Here is a 19,863-nt window from a genome sequence, read left to right as displayed (position 1 = left end):
CCCCTCCTTGCTACACATAAATTAGAGTACAAAATCAATGTTTAAAATCATTGTCCAGCTCTATTAACCAGTTAAAATTTCCTTCCCACAGCTTAAACTACCTCCAGCTATTAGGATTCCACAGTTTCCCTTGAGAAACTATTCCACAATCTAATAGACTCCACCATAAGGAAATTATTCTTATATAATTGAGTCCATATTTTGTTAATGTGTGCTCTTTAGTTTGAAATTTGATTTAAATGTTGGTTTGTGTGGTTTTTGTTGGTTGTATTTATTTATTTTATCTTAGTGTTATTATTTTTAATCGTATGGATATATCATGATGGATATATCATGGATATATGGATATATCATGGATATATGGATATATCAGATTGTAAGTGAAATTCTGCTCAAAAAATGAAGAACTGAACACAAAACATGGCATCTTCTGTTGGTGAAATATGGTGCAATGTTGAATTTTGATGTCTTCCTTTGTTACTATTTAAAAAACTATGTTGGCATCCCTCCTCAGGAAGGAGGCAATCATAGAATCTATATCTTCTCAAGGATGACTACCTCTGAGAACTGCTGAGGTGATTTGACTCATTTTATCCATTACTGCTGTACATGCGCTTGACTGTTTTTTGTGATTTATCCTATTAAGTGAATTTGACTGCAGTTTAGTGTATTTAAATGGGAGGCTTAAATCCAAAGTTCTGAATAATACCTGTTTAGAAGAATAATTAGTTTAGCAGTCAAATATCATACCAGATAATCTTCCATTGTAAAGAGAGATTTGAGACCCACAATACCCCAAAACTTACCCCATTCTTTGCTTCCAATATGCTTTTCAAATGGATGGTTCACAAATGACTAAACTACTCCTATTCAGTGTCTCAAGTATGACATTAGAAATCATTCTTATCTAAAACATACACATATCTACCCAGAAGCACATCTGGAAAAATTAGTTGTAAGAGTAGATATACTGAAATAATTTTCAGGTATTCAGCTGGGCAAAAGTAAAATTCAGAAGTAAAACAAGAACAGAAAAAAATTGAAAGCTTTATTTTTTCTTGTTGCTTTAGCTGGATGCTACTAGTCTTACCTATATCTCCATTTCTTCTATCAGAATGCATCTTAAAAAACAAGCAAACAAACAAACAAACACCTCAGAACATATCAGCTAATCAAGAATAGGACAATGTGTATTGCTCATCCTTACCAGCCAATGTTCCATTAACAATCCAGAGTTTTGTCACTTGGACTCATCTTTATAAGTAAAGGCTGTACTCTTCTGCTGACTCATGAGGCCTGCTCTGCCTATTACTTCACTACAAGTTGCAGACACTTTGTTGGACTTTTGACGTTTGATGGCTCTTTATAAATGTAATGAATAAGTCTTGGTAAATTCCTTGTGAAAACTATTTCAAGAAGAGGTAAGCAAAAAAAAAAAAAGAAACGGACATGGATTCAAGAAAGAGAAGGAAGACAGAGGTTACAGAAATAAGAAATCTCCACAGAAAAGATAAAACCTCTTTCTCGTAAAAGAAACATTTGAAAATGAAATTTTGCTAAAAATACAGTCAGCATGCGAAGGAGCATGCTGTCTCATGCTAAGCTGCAGCAGAATGTTCTGAACCCCAAGACCAATAAAAACTTCTCTCTTTTAATTCCTCCATGTGTTCTTGTTTTGAACAGTCACTGATACTGTCATATTCCCCTTCCAAAAATGTCACAGGGACTATTGGAAGAAAAATATTCAAGTTTATCTTCGTACTACGCAATGACAGTTCTTACATTGTGAACCTTTGGTGGTACTTTGGTATCTCTGCAATTATTGTGATGTCTATGCCATTAATGTTACACTGTTTTTAGAGAAGTGTGTAATAGAACATATAAATCAAGCAGAATAGCTTTGGGAATTTTAAATAAATAAATACATAAATCTGGGGAACTGCTGAATTAGTTAAAATAAAACCCAAATCAAATTAGGAGTAAAATTCTCTAGAGGACAACAAAGGTCAATCTGTCCTGTTTCCCATAGTTAAAATAATGAGTTAATACAGAACAGTCTACGTGAGATGTATTTCATATGGAACCATACATTGCATAAAAACAACAACAAAAATGCAATTATCCAGAAGCCTTTTATGAACTCCATGTAGATAACAAATGATCAAAACCCATGACTGTATTGTCATGAAATTATGGAGAAGAGATCTCTTATCAGTTGTTAACTAACATCAGTGCCTTTCCTAAATGCCAAGAAAGACAATTTTATTTGCAGAAATTCCTAGATGATTTTTAACCTTATATAAAACAAAACAAAACAAAACAAAACAAACAAACAAAAAATAAAGGAGAAACAGTAATATAAGCCATTCATCTTAGACCTTCATGAAACCAAATTTGATAATTGATATAGTTACAAATGTATAAGCAATATTCAGTCACCTGAAATACCCTTCAGTCCACATTCGAAGCCAAACCTACATTTTCCCTTTAACTTATGAACATAAAGTATGAACATACTTTTTCTCTTTGCTTTGTGAAAAGGCTGATAATCTTAAATCACATGACTGAATTCTCCTGTAAGTATCATATACATATTGTTAGATCTCTCCTCTTCTCATTCTGTGGAAAACACTGGACAGAGAATTCCTTTTCTAATTTGTCTGAAGTTTCCATTACTTAGGTATTAAGTAATTTATCAGAAATTGTTTATGTATGTAAGTCTAACCATGATTTTTTTAGATGTATACTTATGTTATTAAATTCAATCACTCAATTATATCTCAAAAGTAAGTTAGAAACTAGGCCTATACCATAATTTCAGATGAATTCATGTCTCAACATAGTTGGCAAAAACTTGTATGCTGCTGACCACACACACAATTGGAAACTTAACAGTGCTGAGAAATAGAGTAATTTTCCACTTTGATCCAGCCTGGAAGATCCAAGGATATATTGATTGATGCCGGTTTAAAAGTCCAGTGAAAAGTCAACAGCTAATGCTATGCAGCATTCTTTGGTAATATGGAGACAGAAGAGAAAGGTTTGGTTTCTTGTCAAAAGGGGTACTTATAGACCACTAATAGGTTTTTTTGTTTGTTGGTATCTCAATTTGTGAAATGACAGGAAAGTAATACTGTGTTTTCAGGAGCAGTCTAGAGTGAGGGCAGAGAAAGAGACAACACATTCCTGTTCTTCCTGCTATTGTGACCAATTTACAATGTTTATACAAAACAGCCTGATGTAATTTCCTTGAAATACTGCTAACAGTTGAAATAACTCAAATGTTCCTACTTCAAACTTCCAAATGTGATCACTGTTGCCTCACAGTTGTCTCAGATGAACTCATCAAGCTTTTGTCTTTCTTGCTATAGGGTTAGAGATTGGTCTCCCAAGGGAAAAAGGTCTCATTTCAATGCCCTAAATGCACAGCTTTGCTGAGATCTGCAGTTTGTAGCCTCGGTAACCCAGAGAGCTTGTGTCAAAGACAGCCTATATGCCTGCTGTTAACAGTCATACACTTGGTCATATAACCTGTGTGAATTAAAAAAAAATAAAATAAAATAAAATAAAATAAAATAAAAATAAAAATAAATAAAAATAAAAATAAAAATAAAAATAAAAATAAAAATAAAAATAAAAATAAAAATAAAAATAAAGAATACCCTAACTGAACTTTGAAATTGCATTGTTGTCTGCAGTGCCTTGATCTTTCCTTTTCTAACATGCTTTCCTTGTTCACTTACCAGTTTCAAATTAGGCCTTTATTTGTCTAAATAAGTAGCAGTATTATCTTTAGATCTAATCAATCTAGTCCTGTAGTAACTAATAGAGTGATATACCTGGGAGAAAAGACTTTTCTATAGCTTATCCATCATATGCATAAGTCCACCATAAAGACTTGTTTTAAGTTGCAATGTCATATGAGATCAATGTTTTATCTTATTATCACATGTATGTGTGTTTGAGATCTAAGTTTCAATTAATGCTTTAATATATAACTTTAATTTAAGCTGTTGCATGTTTTGCTGCATGAGCTTGTATAACTATGAGCTATCCACAGAACTCTTACCGCATCTTTGTGGACTATTCGTGTGCCAAAAAACAAGCTATGAAAATTACCTTTTTGTATCAAAAGTTTGCAACACTTATTTTCTTGTATTTCATCCAATCAAAAGCCTTGCCATCACTTACAAAAATATATACTCTTGAGTTAGGTACCTTGAAATTAAACCCCAATGCAGATGAAGAAGTTTATAGTTTTCATTACAAAAATGAAGGAAAAGTGAAAACTTCCCTGTAGTCTTTAATTGAATATGTGAATCATGCAAGAATCATGTTTTGCCTAGTTTTCAGTTAAATTTGACATTGTGAATAACTCATACTGAGAATTTTTTCCTCCTCCATAGAAACAACACAGCTAGAAATTTAAATAAGATCAACTTCCCCAAATAAGCCAAAACCACATATGTATGTCCCTTTTCACAGTCCAGGTCATAGTGCAAATTAGAAAATGTAGTAATTTGATGTCTCTGTTGGTATATTTTGGGTAGCTGTTAGTACTGTAAAACTAGCAAGCAATTTGCTTTGATTATTGTTTTCTGATCAAAAGAGTGCAGTGAGTGGAATGTTTGAGGTCAGGATTAAGAAGTGTCAGCAAAGATTCATAGGAGCTAAAAAGCTCCTATGCCAATCCTGACACATCAGTTAATGACTGAATCACAATGTAAAGCTTGTGCTTAAGCTCTAGCAGAGCAAAGGTGTCCAGTCCTCATGACTGTTTTACAGTTATATTCCAGGAATTCTTTCCAGGATTAGTGAGGATGAAATATTGTCATTGTTTAAGCAAAATTGTCTTCCCATCTCTAAAAGTTGTAGCAATCTTTAATCAGTTTTATAAAGATAAGATTCATATTCAAGTTAAAATAAAAAAATAAAAGTGAAAATCAGTCAGTCTGATATACAACTGTGTATTGACACAATCTGAGATGTTTTGGGAACTATATGTTGGATTCATAGAATTTGATGGTAGTGTATTTGGAGGGGGAAAAAAAAGAAACCAACCAAACAAGAAAAACAAAACAAAACAAAAACAAAGAAAAAAAACCACAAAACATTAATAATAATAATAATAATCTGTTTAGGAAAGAGATGTGTAAGGAAAGCTCTTCAGTTCTCTTAGGTCATGTCCTCTAGGTCCTCTCTTATAGACCTCAGTGATTTCCCTTGTCATCAAAAGCACTCACATATTAATGAGAGTAAAATCTAAAAGGTTTTTCTCTGCTAAAAGTCAAGAATGCTTCTGATTTCAGTAAAGGTGCTTTAATGAAGAACTGAGGTGATGTTTTTGGTGATTAGTCTTACTGTGTCAACAGTCACATTACCAAAAGGAGTTTGAAATTACTTTAGATACCCCCTCTGGAAAAAGCTGTTCTGTGGTTTTCTACTCTAAGGTCAAAAAGCACAGCAGCTCATATGCAGTTATGTAACATACTATCTTGGTATTTAAAAGTGACTGGTGTTCCAGCTGATGCAGAAATAAGTGAGTCAGACAGACATTGTTCAGCTGAGGAAAATGAAACAAAACAAAACAAGCACTTCTTTATATCATATTCCTAATAACATTTAAAGTTCATAGCCCATAATCTGGTCCTTTTCTCAGTGCCCCAGTGACAGCTACAGTGAAACAGATGCTGCAATAAGGAGAAGTAGACTTCAGGAAGATGATTAGACAAAATTTACACTGAAGTTAGAGGTAAAGCAAACACTTTCAAACAAACAAGCAAACAAAAAAGTGTGCTATCAAATAATAGTAAATATATTCACAAGATGTATTTAAACTTCAAAAATTTCAAAGCATTGTATTTTAAACTGGTTTATCAATGTACCTATATTTACTGCTACTGTAATATTAAACTGTAAGGTGGGTTATGTCACATCCAGTTTACATGTAGCTAAACAGAGGCATATATATATGGTGACATTTCCCTTCTAAGATCCAGTAGCATCGAGCAACTGAAGTCAGGAGCTCTAATGTCCAGAACGTTTCTCTCTTCTTTTCACAGTAATTCCTTTTGACCTGTTCAGAATTAATTACCATCTGTCTCATTCTATCTCCCTCACTGAAGGTGAACTAGTAGTTCATGGAGGCTATGATAATGCCTAACAGATTTCATTGGTCTATTGCCAAACTGACAGAGTACATCTGCTTTCTGGGGACATGTTGCACCAAACTCAGGTGCAATACTAGTGACCTGACATAAGTATTTAAAGAGATGTTTATGATTACAATATATTACTGTGTTTTGTTTTGTTTTGTTTTAAATTACAGCAGCAGGAATTAATAACATATAAATAGATATAGATATAGATATAGATATAGTTATAGATATAGATATAGTTATATACTCTTGTGCTGGTTGTTCTTCTTTCTGCAGTCTTCTTACCTAATCCTTAAATACAAAGTTTAGTAAATTAGATTCCCAGATTTCCGTAGATTGATCGAAATTCAGATATGCTGTTTAAAAAAGTCTAACTTTTCATTTCTTGCATTGAATCACAACAGAATGGTTCTCCTCCTTCCATAAGATTCCATAATAATGGAATCTTGAACAAATAAGGCAATGGGTGGAGGGGAATGTATATTCATTTGAAATTGTGAATTAAACTATTTTCTGATTTCCCAGACCAACTGAGTTAGAGAAAACCTTTACACTGAAACAAAACAACTGATGATTTTTAGAATTCCCAGGTCACTGATGAAGGCAGAAAATCTAAAAACTTAAATTGCAGAGAACCACAATTTTTACATTTAAGTGAAGTATCCAAATCAACTCCTATAATCCATGAGAGGATTTCTCTTGGAATGTAATTCATATGGGTGGTATCCACTAGTCTGTCTAGTTTCATCTTCTGTGGCTATAAAGGGAGATTGGGGTGACTGCATATCTACAATTTAGAAAAAGAAACAGTTATGTGTCATTTATTATATGGAAAGCTGACACAGGACTGTTGGAGGAATTTTACCCCATTTGGAAACTAGGTGAAGCTTCCTGATCCTAATGGTACTTTAGCTTCAGGATCAGCATATTGTAAAGTTTTTTCTATACTTTATTCTATACCCTCACACATAGTAAGAGATCTGATAGAGCTAATCACCAGCTGGAATAATACATTTATTTATTTATTTATTTATCTACTTTGGCCAAATGGCAAAATTGATACACAAAATGGACAATCCATTTTTTTTTCTCTGAAACCTCCACCAGAACGATTTCATTACAAAAGATTCTAAGCCGTTTGTGCCTTTGGAGTATAGAAATTGCTCTAGAAATACTATCTATTAACTATTTTTTTTTTTTTTACTTTTTAACTTTTTTTTTTTTTCATAGATTCATTGATAACTTTAAAGTCTCAGTTTCTTTCACATTGCAAATCTGTGATCACATCTGAATGATTCTATGATACAGCTGGAGCATAGCCAAGGGCTATTTTTTAGAGGCTGTGGGACCCCACACACTTGAGATTTCCAGCATCTTAATGAATTACTAATACAGGCCAACCAGAATGCCTATGACATAAACACATTGATGTAGTATGGGAAAGATACAGAGGGTCCTCAGCTTTTGTCTACTTTGGAATTGCTCTTTGAATGTAGTATAAACTTTGCTTCTAAATCTGTGTCAATGAAAATAAGCCAAATTTGGATCAGTTGTAGTGTTGAAAAAGAAAAGGAAGATTCTCTTCTCTGTCCTAATATCAGATCACACTGACTGGAAATACTGTGTTTCAGAAAGAGAGAATCTGAGGGCCAGGAAGTAACCAACATTTTCTTTCTTCCTCAAGAAGATCAGTTACAATATAAAGATTTCTTCAAAATCTCCCAAGGCAAAGATCCATGTGATGACAGAAGAAAAGGTGCACAGAGAGCAGAAAAACAAAAGAAAAACAGGATTTTTAACCACTCAGAGAAAATACTGCAGGCAGCTGAAAGATACAGCATACTATCAGACAACATTTTCCTTTCTATATAATATATATATATATATATATGTAATTTGAGCAGTTTGCAACCTTCATTGGAATTACATAACTTTTTCTTGTCATCATTTTTAGCCCTCAGAAGGTTGAGAAATTTTACACGGTACATCAATTCACTAAGTGAAAATAGCTTAAAATGAAAATTCTCCATGTGTAATAACACTTAAATTCAGATCTTTACATATGGCTTCCATCTGTCTCTATCAGTTCTATGATACACTCAGCCCCTTAGCCTTCCTGTATGGAATATGTATACCTTGTGCCAAGATCATTTGCAAAACAGTCAGATTTATAATGTTGAAAAGTTCTATCTCAGTTATAATGGTGCTGTTCAGAACAAATTTATTTGAAATGAGTATCAGTCTTCACATTCATACATATACTTGCTCAGTAAACTTACAACTCAGTTGTCCTGTTAGCTGCAGCTGCAATTGTGCAAGTATTGATCATAATGATGGACAGTATCTATTATAGGTCATCTATTCGTAGAATCATAAATATCCCAAGTTGGAAGGAATCCACAAGGATCACCGAGTCCACAAGGATCATTGAGGCCAACTTCTTATCAAATTTTCCCATATTCCCTCTCCATATTTTAAAATGATGTTAAATGGATTTTTTTTTTTTTTCTTTCATCAGATTTTATTACACTTCTGTATCTACTTGGGCTATACACATTAGCCTAAGGTTTTTTTTTGATTTTTTTTTTTGCTCTACAGCCATCATCTACTTTCAAGGAAGTGCTTCTAATTAAAGTTTCCTTAGGAGATGAAGAGAATAAGGAATCAAAATTGTAAATCTATTTATTGGGCCTCAAAAGGTCAATAGAACCATTTTGTGTTCTTGTGATTAACTTGTGTGTCTAACATTTTAATTGGAAGTGTCTAAAACCCCCTAACATTTGTTTATATTGTTTCTGTAATATATTTTCATAGGAGTCAATTAAAAAAAAAAAATAAAAAAAGAAAAGAGAGAGAGACAAAAGAGAAAAAAAAAATAAAGGTCTTATAGACAGATAGAAATAAATGAAAGTGGTGAAACAAGGATAAGTGCAATGTTCTTATAATTGTATAATCAGAAAGACAAATTAGCCACAAGAGGAGTCAAAGTGAGAAAGGACATCTGTACAATACAGAAATAGAAAGACACTGGTATTTCATTAGAGTTTGTTAGCTGAAAGGAAATGGAGCGTGAGAGAAAGGCATGGCTTTGTTGAGAAGAGGAAGTCAATCATTAATTATTCCAAGACATATTCTCAAAATGTTTGCAATCTTATATTCACCTTTCCCACCCAATTCAACCTTGTTAAAAATGTTACTTCACTGCTGTTTTGTGTATAAATGTTTTCCAGACCCCTCTAGAGGAGTGTCTGAGACTTTTCCCTCACCTCCCATAACAACAGCTATTTTTTGTGATTCCAATTTTTTGTGATCCCTGTATGTGATGCTTCAATATGATACTGGTCTTTACTAGGGATCAAATGTGAAGTGAATCAGGTGTACTTGGTGGCACAGAATGTATAAAAGATTCTTGATTACAAAGGTGCCAGTCAAATGATCAGCACCTATTTCCAAAAGCCATATTTATTGTAAATTATAACTTAGGTATTACAATTAGCCTATTCATTTTCATCTTGGACTCCCTTTTGCACTGGACCTGGTAACTGTCCAACTAGCACAGAATTAATCTCATGAACATTCTGGCTGGATCCCAGGAAGAGTAGATCCCAAGAGTAGATCCCAATTTGATGCTACAAATTCCTGCCATGGCCACAATCAAACTATATCTGATTCTTTTGTCTAATAGGAAGAGAAGCCAGCTGTGAAGGGGCTTGCAGGACACAGTAAGCCATATTTACCCACAATGGAAAAAAAAAAAAAAAAAAGGTTAGTAGAGGAACATCTGAATTTCTTCCACTAAGAGTTAAAACATCTGTGCAGAAGATCAACATATATGGCAAAATCGCATTACATTTCTATAAAATCACTGGTGCATTTTGAGGACCAAATGTTTTATAATCCATTGTCTAAATGTTTGCACTCTTTTTCTAATTTGTCTCTTGATAGTGTTTGTCAAAATATGAATTCTTATAAGATCTCATACAAGGAGAGGCTGAGAGAGCTGGGCCTGTTTGCAGAAGAGAAGGCTGAGAAGGGATCTTATTACTGTGTACAAATATTTAAGGGGAGAATGTCAAGAGAATGGGGATGGACTCCTCAGTAGTGCCCAGCAACAGGAGGCAACAGGCACAAAATGAAGCACATATCCATCTGAATATGAGAGGTCATTTCTTTATTGTAAGGGTGACATTGCACTGGAACATCTTGCCCAGAGACACTATGGAGTCTCCTTCTTTGGAGATATTCAAAATCTTCCTGGATGTCATCCTGTGCAATGTGTTCTAGGTGACCCTGCTTGGCAAGGGATTTGGACTAGATGATCGCTAGAGGTCCTTTCCAACTTCAACCGTTCTGTGATTCTGTGATCTCATTTAATTTGAATTGTTTTTCAGGAAATATTTAATGTTGAAGCACAACAATGAATTTCCAAAGAGGAAAGTGCAAGATTAATTATGAGTTATTTACTAGTGAGTCAATTAGAGATGAAACCTGGTTTAAAGTTGCTCATGTGAAGTCATGGCACAGTTACAAGCTGAGGATGCTGTGGCAGTTTAAGTAGTGCCCTTCCTCTTTCATAAATCTAAAGGGTAAAATATTCATTTTCAAAATATTTATTCCCATTGTATAGATCACATGGAAAACAAATATCATATGGATCAAGAGAGAACTAATTTTGAGTAACTAATGATAATCAAGAGAATTCTTTAGCATTCAATAATAGAGGAGGGTATATGATTAAACTTCAACAGTCTGAATGTGTATATACGACAGGTTTGTTTGTCAGTGGTAAGGAAGATTGACCACACATGAAGAAATCTGATATACTGAGCAAGATTAAGTGATATGAAAGAATGACTTTTACAGCAGTGCCTGATTAATCCCTTCCACAGTTGAAAGGTCTTTTCTTTTGCAGAAAAACCCTTCTCTTAATGATGGGATAGCTATAGCAGACTTCTCAGCTATGTGATCTGGTTTTGCCTGTAATGAATAACAAAACATTTATTCTATAAGATGTTTCACACTGTAGACAATTATGTCATGTGTCAAAATCCTATTAATCTTTTTAGTAAATCCATGAGAAAATTTATGTTCCTAAAGGAAATCATATATTTCCTTGTAAACTACCTGCAGCATGGACAAACCAATAGATATCTTAAACATCCCACAGACCTTAGGTTATTCTTGGATGCATTAGTATCTCCAATTCCAAATTATTTTTGTTTTTGTTGTTGTTGTTGTTGTCTCCACAGATACCAAAAGCTTCAGGGGCTAGGCAAGAGTCCATTTCAAATTTCGTATCATCTTCATGCACCAGCTGTGAAAATCAATTAGCCTCGGTGAGACTAAGATGCTGTCTGTTCTCAATAATGAAAAATACCAACTGCACTCTAGCAATTTTCTCTGTCTGTAAAAAGAGGGACTGTGCTTCTGAATTTCTTTCTCACACATTTGCTACATAGAATTGCCTTTTTACTACTGCTTTTGAAAGTTACCAGATATGCCAGACAGATTAACACAGGACATAGTTTAGAAAGGCAGAAAAGCTATGCTGTAACACACTCCTGATATTTGTGATTATCCTAGACTTAGAAGTCTAAGATAAGCCATCTCTCAAAGCAAAAAGTATCTCATTGGGTGCCAAACTTAGTTTACACTAACATTTTGACAATACTATAATACCCAACAATTCCTTGGGAAATTACAAGCTACCCTTATACATATGTCTTCTGCTTCTTTCTTTGCTTATGAGAATGACACAACATCTTTGGACTTTGTGAAGCTTTAAGGTAAGGCTTGAAGGAGGAGAGGATAAGAGTGTCATTTCATTACAACTGTCTAGCAACGTAGGGAGGTGCATCTGTCTAGCACCTGATATCACTGAATTCACCATGAATAAGAACAGGAATGTAAAACATGCATTTTTACAGTTCCAATGATTATATCTCAATCATTCCAATTGTAACTTTTTGAGATTATAATCCTTTCTTTCCGTTCCTCTTTCTCTCTCCTTCTTTCTCCCTCTCTGTCTCTCTTCCTTTCCCATCCTAAGAGTCATAAGTTTCTTTGGTTCCTTCTGTTATTTTTACTTCTGGTATGCCTAAACAAATCTAGGAACAAATCTGGAATGGATCTGATTTATATATATATATATATATATATATATATATATATATATATATATATAATTTTTATTTTTATTTTTATTTTTATATATAATATATAAATATATTTTTTATATTTTTTATAAATATATATATATATATTTTTCGGATTTGTTTGTTTTTTAAGAGGTGCCCTTTAAGGAGTTTTCTCTCCCTGTTAAGAATGTATTGACTGAGGAGAATCTAAGTTACATTCACTTTGTTAGAGGGAAGTGCACTTTTGTTTAGCAAGCATAGGTTTAGAGAAAAATCCTCAAATATGCCTATTAACTTAGAGTGTTAAATCCTGGCATCTTTCTGACCTTTTATTCTCATTGCAGTGATATCAGTTGTCATAGAAAGAGCTGAAATACCACCGGTCCACTCAGTTGCTTCTCACAGATACCAGGGGAAAGATCCTCTCTGTAATTTAATTTACTAAATAATAATAATGAGAATGATAGTGATAATGATGATGATGATGATGATGATAATAATTTTATGTATCCATTACATCATTTGGATATTTATTTCAAATTAAAAACAAACCACTTTTAAGTAATAGGAAAGCATAATGAAAGCAAAACTGAAAGCAAAATCAAAAAACAATGAGAACATATTTTAGGACCATAAAATTAAGCTTCAGAATTACTGTTTTCTGTTAATTTGCTTGCTTAAGTGCCTTGAAGTGTTTTATTGGAAATGTGTGATTTTAATTAAGACATGAGGCTTTGGTGCAGATTTTATTTGTGCGTAAGCATTGCAATTTGTAGCAAGTGAACCACACTTTCCAATTTGATTTGATGATCCCTTTACATGTTGAAGTTATTTTCCATTCTCTGAAGGTTAAAAAATGCATCTTGAAATTTTAGATATCACGTTAATTTAAAGTGAAATTATCATGAGAATAAAGCAATTTAATAAAACAGGCTGTTGTAATTTTATTACTTGTTATTTGGTAAAATATGGAACTTTAAAGAGCTAATTGTTTTCTACTGTTCCCTGTTGACAAAAGTGCACGTTATCTATTTTGTCTAGATAGGTAGTTTGAACAGTAATTAAGGGGTTTTGTTTGTTTAGGGGGTGAAGAGAATGGGGAGACTGGCTTATAATGGTCAGCTGGAGGAACACAAACCACAAATATAAAATAACATTTTCCATTTTCTTGAAAAAAAGACAAGTAAGCAAGCAATTACTATGGACAAAAAAATTCCAGCCTGGGTTGCAAAGATGAATCAAAGTCTTACAGTTTGGAAGAATTAAAAATCCTCTGTGAGTTTATTTTGATAAGACTTGTCAGAACAGCACTGGAATATTTATTTATTTATTTATTTTTAATGAATTGCTCATTTATGAACATTACAGCTCATAAAATTATACAGTCATAGAATACCCTTAGTTGGGTATACCCATAGGGATCATCGAGTCCAACTCATGGCTCTCCACACAGAACCACATAAAAGTCAAACCATGGTTCTGAGAGCATTTTCCAAACACTTCTTGAAATCTGGTAGGCTTGGTGCTGTGTCCACTTTCCTGGAGAGCCTGTTCCAGTGTTGAACCACCCTCTCAGTGAAGAGACTTTCCTAATATTCAGTTTGAACCTCCCCTGATGTATCTTCATGCTGTTCCCTTGGGTCTTATAACTGGTCAACAAAAAGAAGTCAGTGATTGCCCCGTCTCCAGTCTATCAAGATCTCTCTCTGCCCTTGAGGGTGTCAACAGTTCCCCCTTGTCCTGGTTTCAGTTAGAACAGAGTTAATTTTCTTCCTAGTATCTTGTAGAATGCTATGTTTTGGCTTAGGATGAGAAGAGTGCTGATAACACGCCGATGTTTTAATTGTTGCAGAGCAGTGCTTATGCCAATCCAAGGACGTCTCAGCTTCTTGCTCTGTCCTGCCAACGGGCAGGCTGGAGGTGCAGTAAGAGCTGGGAGGGGACAGACCCAGGACAGGTGACCCAAACTAGCTGTCGTGGTTTAACCCGGCTGGCAGCTAAACACCACACAGCCATTCGCCCACCCTCCCCAATCCCTCTCTGGGACGGGGGAGAGAAATGGAAAGTGAAGCCCGTGAGTTGAGATAAAGACAGTTTAATAAGACAGGAAAATAACAATAACAATAATAATAACAACAACAACAACAACAACAACAATAATAATAATAATACAATGATTATAATAGTACTACTAATAATAATGTGTACAAACAAGTGATGCACAATGCAATTGCTCACCACCCGCTGACCGATGCCCAGCCTAACCCTGAACAGTCAGGCCCCCTCCCCCGGCTAGCCACCCCTATATATTGTTTAGCATGACGTCAGATGATATGGAATACCCCTTTGGCTAGTTTGGGTCACCTGTCCTGGGTCTGTCCCCTCCCAGCTCTTACTGCACCTCCAGCCTGCCCGTTGGCAGGACAGAGCAAAAAGCTGAGATGTCCTTGGCTTAGCATAAGCACTGCTCTGCAACAATTAAAACATCGTGGTGTTATCAGCACTCTTCTCATCCTAAGCCAAAACATAGCATTCTACCAGCTACTAGGAAGACAATTAACTCTGTCCTAACTGAAACCTACTGAACCCCTAATTCAGTATAATCTGCAAATTTACTCAGTATACTTTCAAGTCCTATATCCAAGTTATTTATGAAAACATTGAAGAGAACTGGCCCCAAAGTGGAGCCCTGGGGAACCCCACTAAGTGACTTGTAGCCTGCTTGAGGAAACCATATTTCCTATAAGCCTTTGAGCCTGACCTGTTGTTCTGGGTCTGGCTAGGATGAAGTTAATTTTCCTTGCAACATCTCATACAGCATTGTGCTCTGCAATTGTAGCTACAACAATATTAGTAGCATGCCAATGTTTTGTCTATAGCTGAGCAATGCTGGCACAGCATCAAGACTCTCCCCAAACCTCCCCAAAGCCAGTACATTAGGGGTGGGCACGACATGTAGAGGGGAAATCATCAGGGCAACTGACCTAAACCTATCAAAGTGATATTCCATACCATACAATGCTATACTCAGTAATATAAGGTAAGAAAGAGAAAGGAGAAGGGAGGCTCTTGTTATGAAGATGCCCAGGACCCATCATCAGGCATAGACAAATGTGAAGAAGGCATTAAATGTTGCGGGATTTTTTGAAACAGCAAAAATCCCATGGCTTGCTGTAGCTGAGCAAACCAAGCTACCAGGGCAACCATGAGAAGTTCCCATGACAGTATTCCCACATCACCCAATTGAGGAATTCAGAAAAATATCGTTACCAGTAGCTGGCTTCAAAGACAAGGTCTATATGACTGCTAATCACAAGGGGGTTGTTTTCTTGCAGGTGGGGTTGTTTTCTTGTAGTTTGTCTGGGTGCTTTTGACCAATAATCTTGTGTGAAACACTGTCCGCCCCTGTTAAGTTCAATATAAAAGTTAGGCTATTCGGGCAATAAAACGGAGCATGATCTGACTCTACTGGTGTCTGTTCTGCTTTCGGCCGTGCTTCCTGCAACAATTAAACATCTCTGTTTATTGAACATCTATTAATAAACAGATGTTTAATGTTAATTAAACATCTCTATTTGTGAGGTGATCTACCTCATCAAGTAATGGACTATCTCTGTTTTTTTTTTAACATCTTTTGCTGTTGACATACTTAAAAATTCCCTTTTTGTTGTCTCCTAAAGTACTGTCTAGCTTCAATTCTAATTGACCTTTGGCCATATAATTTTTCTCCTTGCAATGGAGAGCAGTGCTATCATTTTGGTTGATGTTGCTTCCAGTGTCCATATACTGACTTTTTTCACTTAAGCTCTAGAAGATCCCTGTTCAGCCAAGCCAGCCCTCTGTCCCACTTTCTGGCACTTGATTTCTGGCACTTTGGAATTTCCTGCTCCTGTGATTAGTTAATTAATTTATTTATTTATTGAATAAATTGACCAGCAAAGGTGGACTCCAGCACTTTAAAAGCAGAATCCCAGGGGTTCTTAGTAACTAGTTCCCTGAGCAGCCTGAAGTCTACTCTCCCTATATTCAGGGTTGAAGTTTTGGTAACAGTTTTTCTCCTATCACCAAAGATTTGAACCTCGACTACTTCATGATCACTGTGGCCAAAATTGTTACCAATTCCCACTTCACCCATAACACCCTCTCTATTTATAAGCAATAAACCTGGGAAGGCACCTTTCCTTATCAGTTCCCTTAGTACGTGTACCACGAAGTTATCATCAACATTCTTTAGGAATTTCCTGAAACTGTTTGTATCAGCTATGAGATATTCCCAGCTAACATCTGGGAAGTTGAAATCACCCGTAAGGACAAGGACAGCAGATCTAGGGATATTCCTTAAATCCTTAAAGAATAATTAATCAGTGTCATCATTTCTTGTTGGTCTGGAATAAAACATTAAAAAATCAGACACCTTCAAGTTCTACTAGCCCAAATGCATGCCAATCCCTCTAGGTCTTTAGCAGATCTTAAGTTCCAAAAAATTTCATAAGTACCTTACAGCAGGGTTTTTGTTTTGTTTTGTTTTGTTTTCACAGTTATTGATTCAATTTTCTAACTCCCTGAAATTTTGGACAGAAAAGTCTTGTCTATAAGGATCAGATAATTGAAGGATCAGATATTTGCAATATATACAACATATTCCTATATATATTAGGAACAATATAGCCAAAATTTATCAGTGCACTAAAAGAAGCAAATATATCAAAAAATAATTGCTACTGTAATACTTCTATCTTTTTTTTCACCTCAGTGAATAAAATGTAGAGGTGAATTCCTATTCTCATGCATCATATTGCCTCTGCAAATAGAGAAAAATAATTGGAGACCATGTAATGTAAAATCCCTGTTCAGGTAGACTATGTCTTATCTTTAGGAACTAAGAAAATCCTCACTGAAAGCATCTTTCAATATTGGATGGACAGATGTGACAAGACAGAGAAGTTTAAATATTCTAAACATCACTTCTGTTCTGTCTCTATTATGTACCTTACAGACAGTAGAACAATTTTATTGTAATTTATTTTAAACGTCTAACTAACCCAGCCTTTTTCTAATTTCTAACGTATTTCCTCACACTACTGAATGCCCAACGAGTCATTAGAAGCCTGATTAACTTGCTTGTAGGTGATCTTTCCCTTCCCTTGTAGGATGTAGGTTCCCTTCCCTTCCCTTCCCTTCCCTTCCCTTCCCTTCCCTTCCCTTCCCTTCCCTTCCCTTCCCTTCCCTTCCCTTCCCTTCCCTTCCCTTCCCTTCCCTTCCCTTCCCTTCCCTTCCCTTCCCTTCCCTTCCCTTCCCTTCCCTTCCCTTCCCTTCCCTTCCCTTCCCTTCCCTTCCCTTCCCTTCCCTTCCCTTCCCTTCCCTTCCCTTCCCTTCCCTTCCCTTCCCTTCCCTCCCCTTCCCTCCCCTTCCCTCCCCTTCCCTCCCCTTCCCTCCCCTTCCCTTCCCTTCCCTTCCCTTCCCTTCCCTTCCCTTCCCTTCCCTTCCCTTCCCTTCCCTTCCCTTCCCTTCCCTTCCCTTCCCTTCCCTTCCCTTCCCTTCCCTTCCCTTCCCTTCCCTTCCCTTCCCTTCCCTTCCCTTCCCTTCCCTTCCCTTCCCTTCCCTTCCCTTCCCTTCCCTTCCCTTCCCTTCCCTTCCCTTCCCTTCCCTTCCCTTCCCTTCCCTTCCCTTCCCTTCCCTTCCCTTCCCTTCCCTTCCCTTCCCTTCCCTTCCCTTCCCTTCCCTTCCCTTCCCTTCCCTTCCCTTCCCTTCCCTTCCCTTCCCTTCCCTTCCCTTCCCTTCCCTTCCCTTCCCTTCCCTCCCCTTCCCTCCCCTTCCCTCCCCTTCCCTCCCCTTCCCTCCCCTTCCCTCCCCTTCCCTCCCCTTCCCTCCCCTTCCCTCCCCTTCCCTTCCCTTCCATCAGGGCTTTCTTGGTTATTATGTGTCCATCGTCCAGCAAATGAGTTCAGAAATTTCCAAGTTCCCCAATAGAACAATTAATTTCTGAAAGTTTTGAATTTTTGGATAAGCAATAAGAAAAAATGTATTTCAAGGTATATGTACAGATCCATAGATTAAAGTTTTATGGGAACCAAAATAATTGAAAAAATAAAATCCTTTAGAATATGTATCGAGCTGTTTAGCTTGTTACAAGTTAGTGTAAAAAATAGTTTTATTCTGCTTCTTTTTTTTTTTTTTTTTTTTTTTTTCCCTAGGTAAATGAGAGTCACTATATACCTGGCAATTGCACCCCAGTATCTGCTATCTTTTACACTTACAGAGCAGTCTTCTATGCTTTCAATATGCTAAGTTGATTCTTTTTCCTGAGAATAAGAATTTTAATCATTTATAGTCACGCACATCTAGAGGGCACTGGCTGAGATCCTCTTTGTGTACACCACATATGTTTTTAATACTGAGTGTTTCATGAACTCTGAATTTTGAGGCTTCATTTCCTTTTCTAATCATTTTTCTTGGCTCAAGGGGGGAATTCAAGGCATCAAAGAACATCAAATTCATCACTTTTTGAAACTGCTGTGAAACTCCAAGACAGACATTAGTTTAAAATGAATTTAAATAAAAATAATTAGTAAACATTATTTACTACTGCTGCTGCTGCTGCTGCTGCTACTACTACTACTACTACTACTACTACTTTACTTCTGCAGAGAAATCCTTCTGGATATTCAAAACTTACTGGAATTATCCCTGAGGGTGATCCATTAGCACAATACACCATTAGCCAATTACATATAATGACTCTAAAACATGTCAGTTGTGGTACCATTCATGTGATTTATTAGATTTACTGCAGTCTATTTCTAATTTGTATTTGCTAAAGAAAATATTGTTTGCACAAGGTATGTAATATGTAGTTTTAAATCTCATACAGTGATACAATGATTCCAATATTTTATTTTCCTAAAAAATAAAATAAAATAAACAATAAAATAAAATATAAAAGAACATTGAAAGAGATATATATTAAGTAAAGCTTACATCAAAGTTTTCTTGAATTCTCCCAGACTTTATGAAATTAAAGCCTGATTTGAAGTTTTTCTTTCTGGGATTACTTTAATTGAATCCTCTCTTTGTTTTTCATTCTAGTGTTATTTAACAGAAGAAACACAAATGAAGACATACTAGTTATTAGGAAGGCAAAGAAAGGAGAATACACATCTCGAAGAAGGATTTCCTGGTTGTGTCCTGGACCTGAAGAAAAGCATAGATAGATAGATAGATAGATAGAGATATTTACACATATATATACATACATAATATAAATATTTTATATGTATATGTATATGTATATTTAATTCTTGCATTCAGAACGTTAGGAGACCTGTTTTATTTAAGAACATGGAACTACAAGAGTCAATGCATTTTTCTGAAAAAGGGAATACCTGTAGTATCATAAGCAAACACTTCTGTTGTCATTCATTGCTGTAACAATATATACCTAAAACAACTTAGATAGTTCTATGGAAAAAAATAAATAAAATAAAATAAAATAAAATAAAATAAAATAAAATAAAATAAAATAAAATAAAATAAAATAAAATAAAATAAAATAAAATAAAATAAAATAA

The 19,863-nt window shown here is 35.3% G+C and overlaps 1 long non-coding RNA gene across 3 annotated transcripts in view; it reads left to right on the top strand.

Annotated features, from left to right (window-relative positions):
• LOC119717235 (uncharacterized) overlaps window positions 1–1,502 on the top strand; it is a 36,855-nt gene extending 35,353 nt beyond the window's left edge. For all 3 annotated transcript variants that reach the window (XR_005266447.2, XR_005266446.2, XR_011809569.1), the window contains one exon: window positions 1,115–1,502. This is a non-coding gene — a long non-coding RNA (uncharacterized lncRNA). The remainder of the gene's footprint in view (window positions 1–1,114) is intronic.
• Window positions 1,503–19,863: the final 18,361 nt, after the last annotated feature.

The sequence above is a fragment of the Anas platyrhynchos genome, chromosome 5, assembly GCF_047663525.1.
Source record: "Anas platyrhynchos isolate ZD024472 breed Pekin duck chromosome 5, IASCAAS_PekinDuck_T2T, whole genome shotgun sequence".
NCBI classification, from domain to species: domain Eukaryota; kingdom Metazoa; phylum Chordata; class Aves; order Anseriformes; family Anatidae; genus Anas; species Anas platyrhynchos.
Note: the sequence above shows the minus strand (reverse complement) of the source record. Positions and strands in the feature narration are given on the sequence as shown.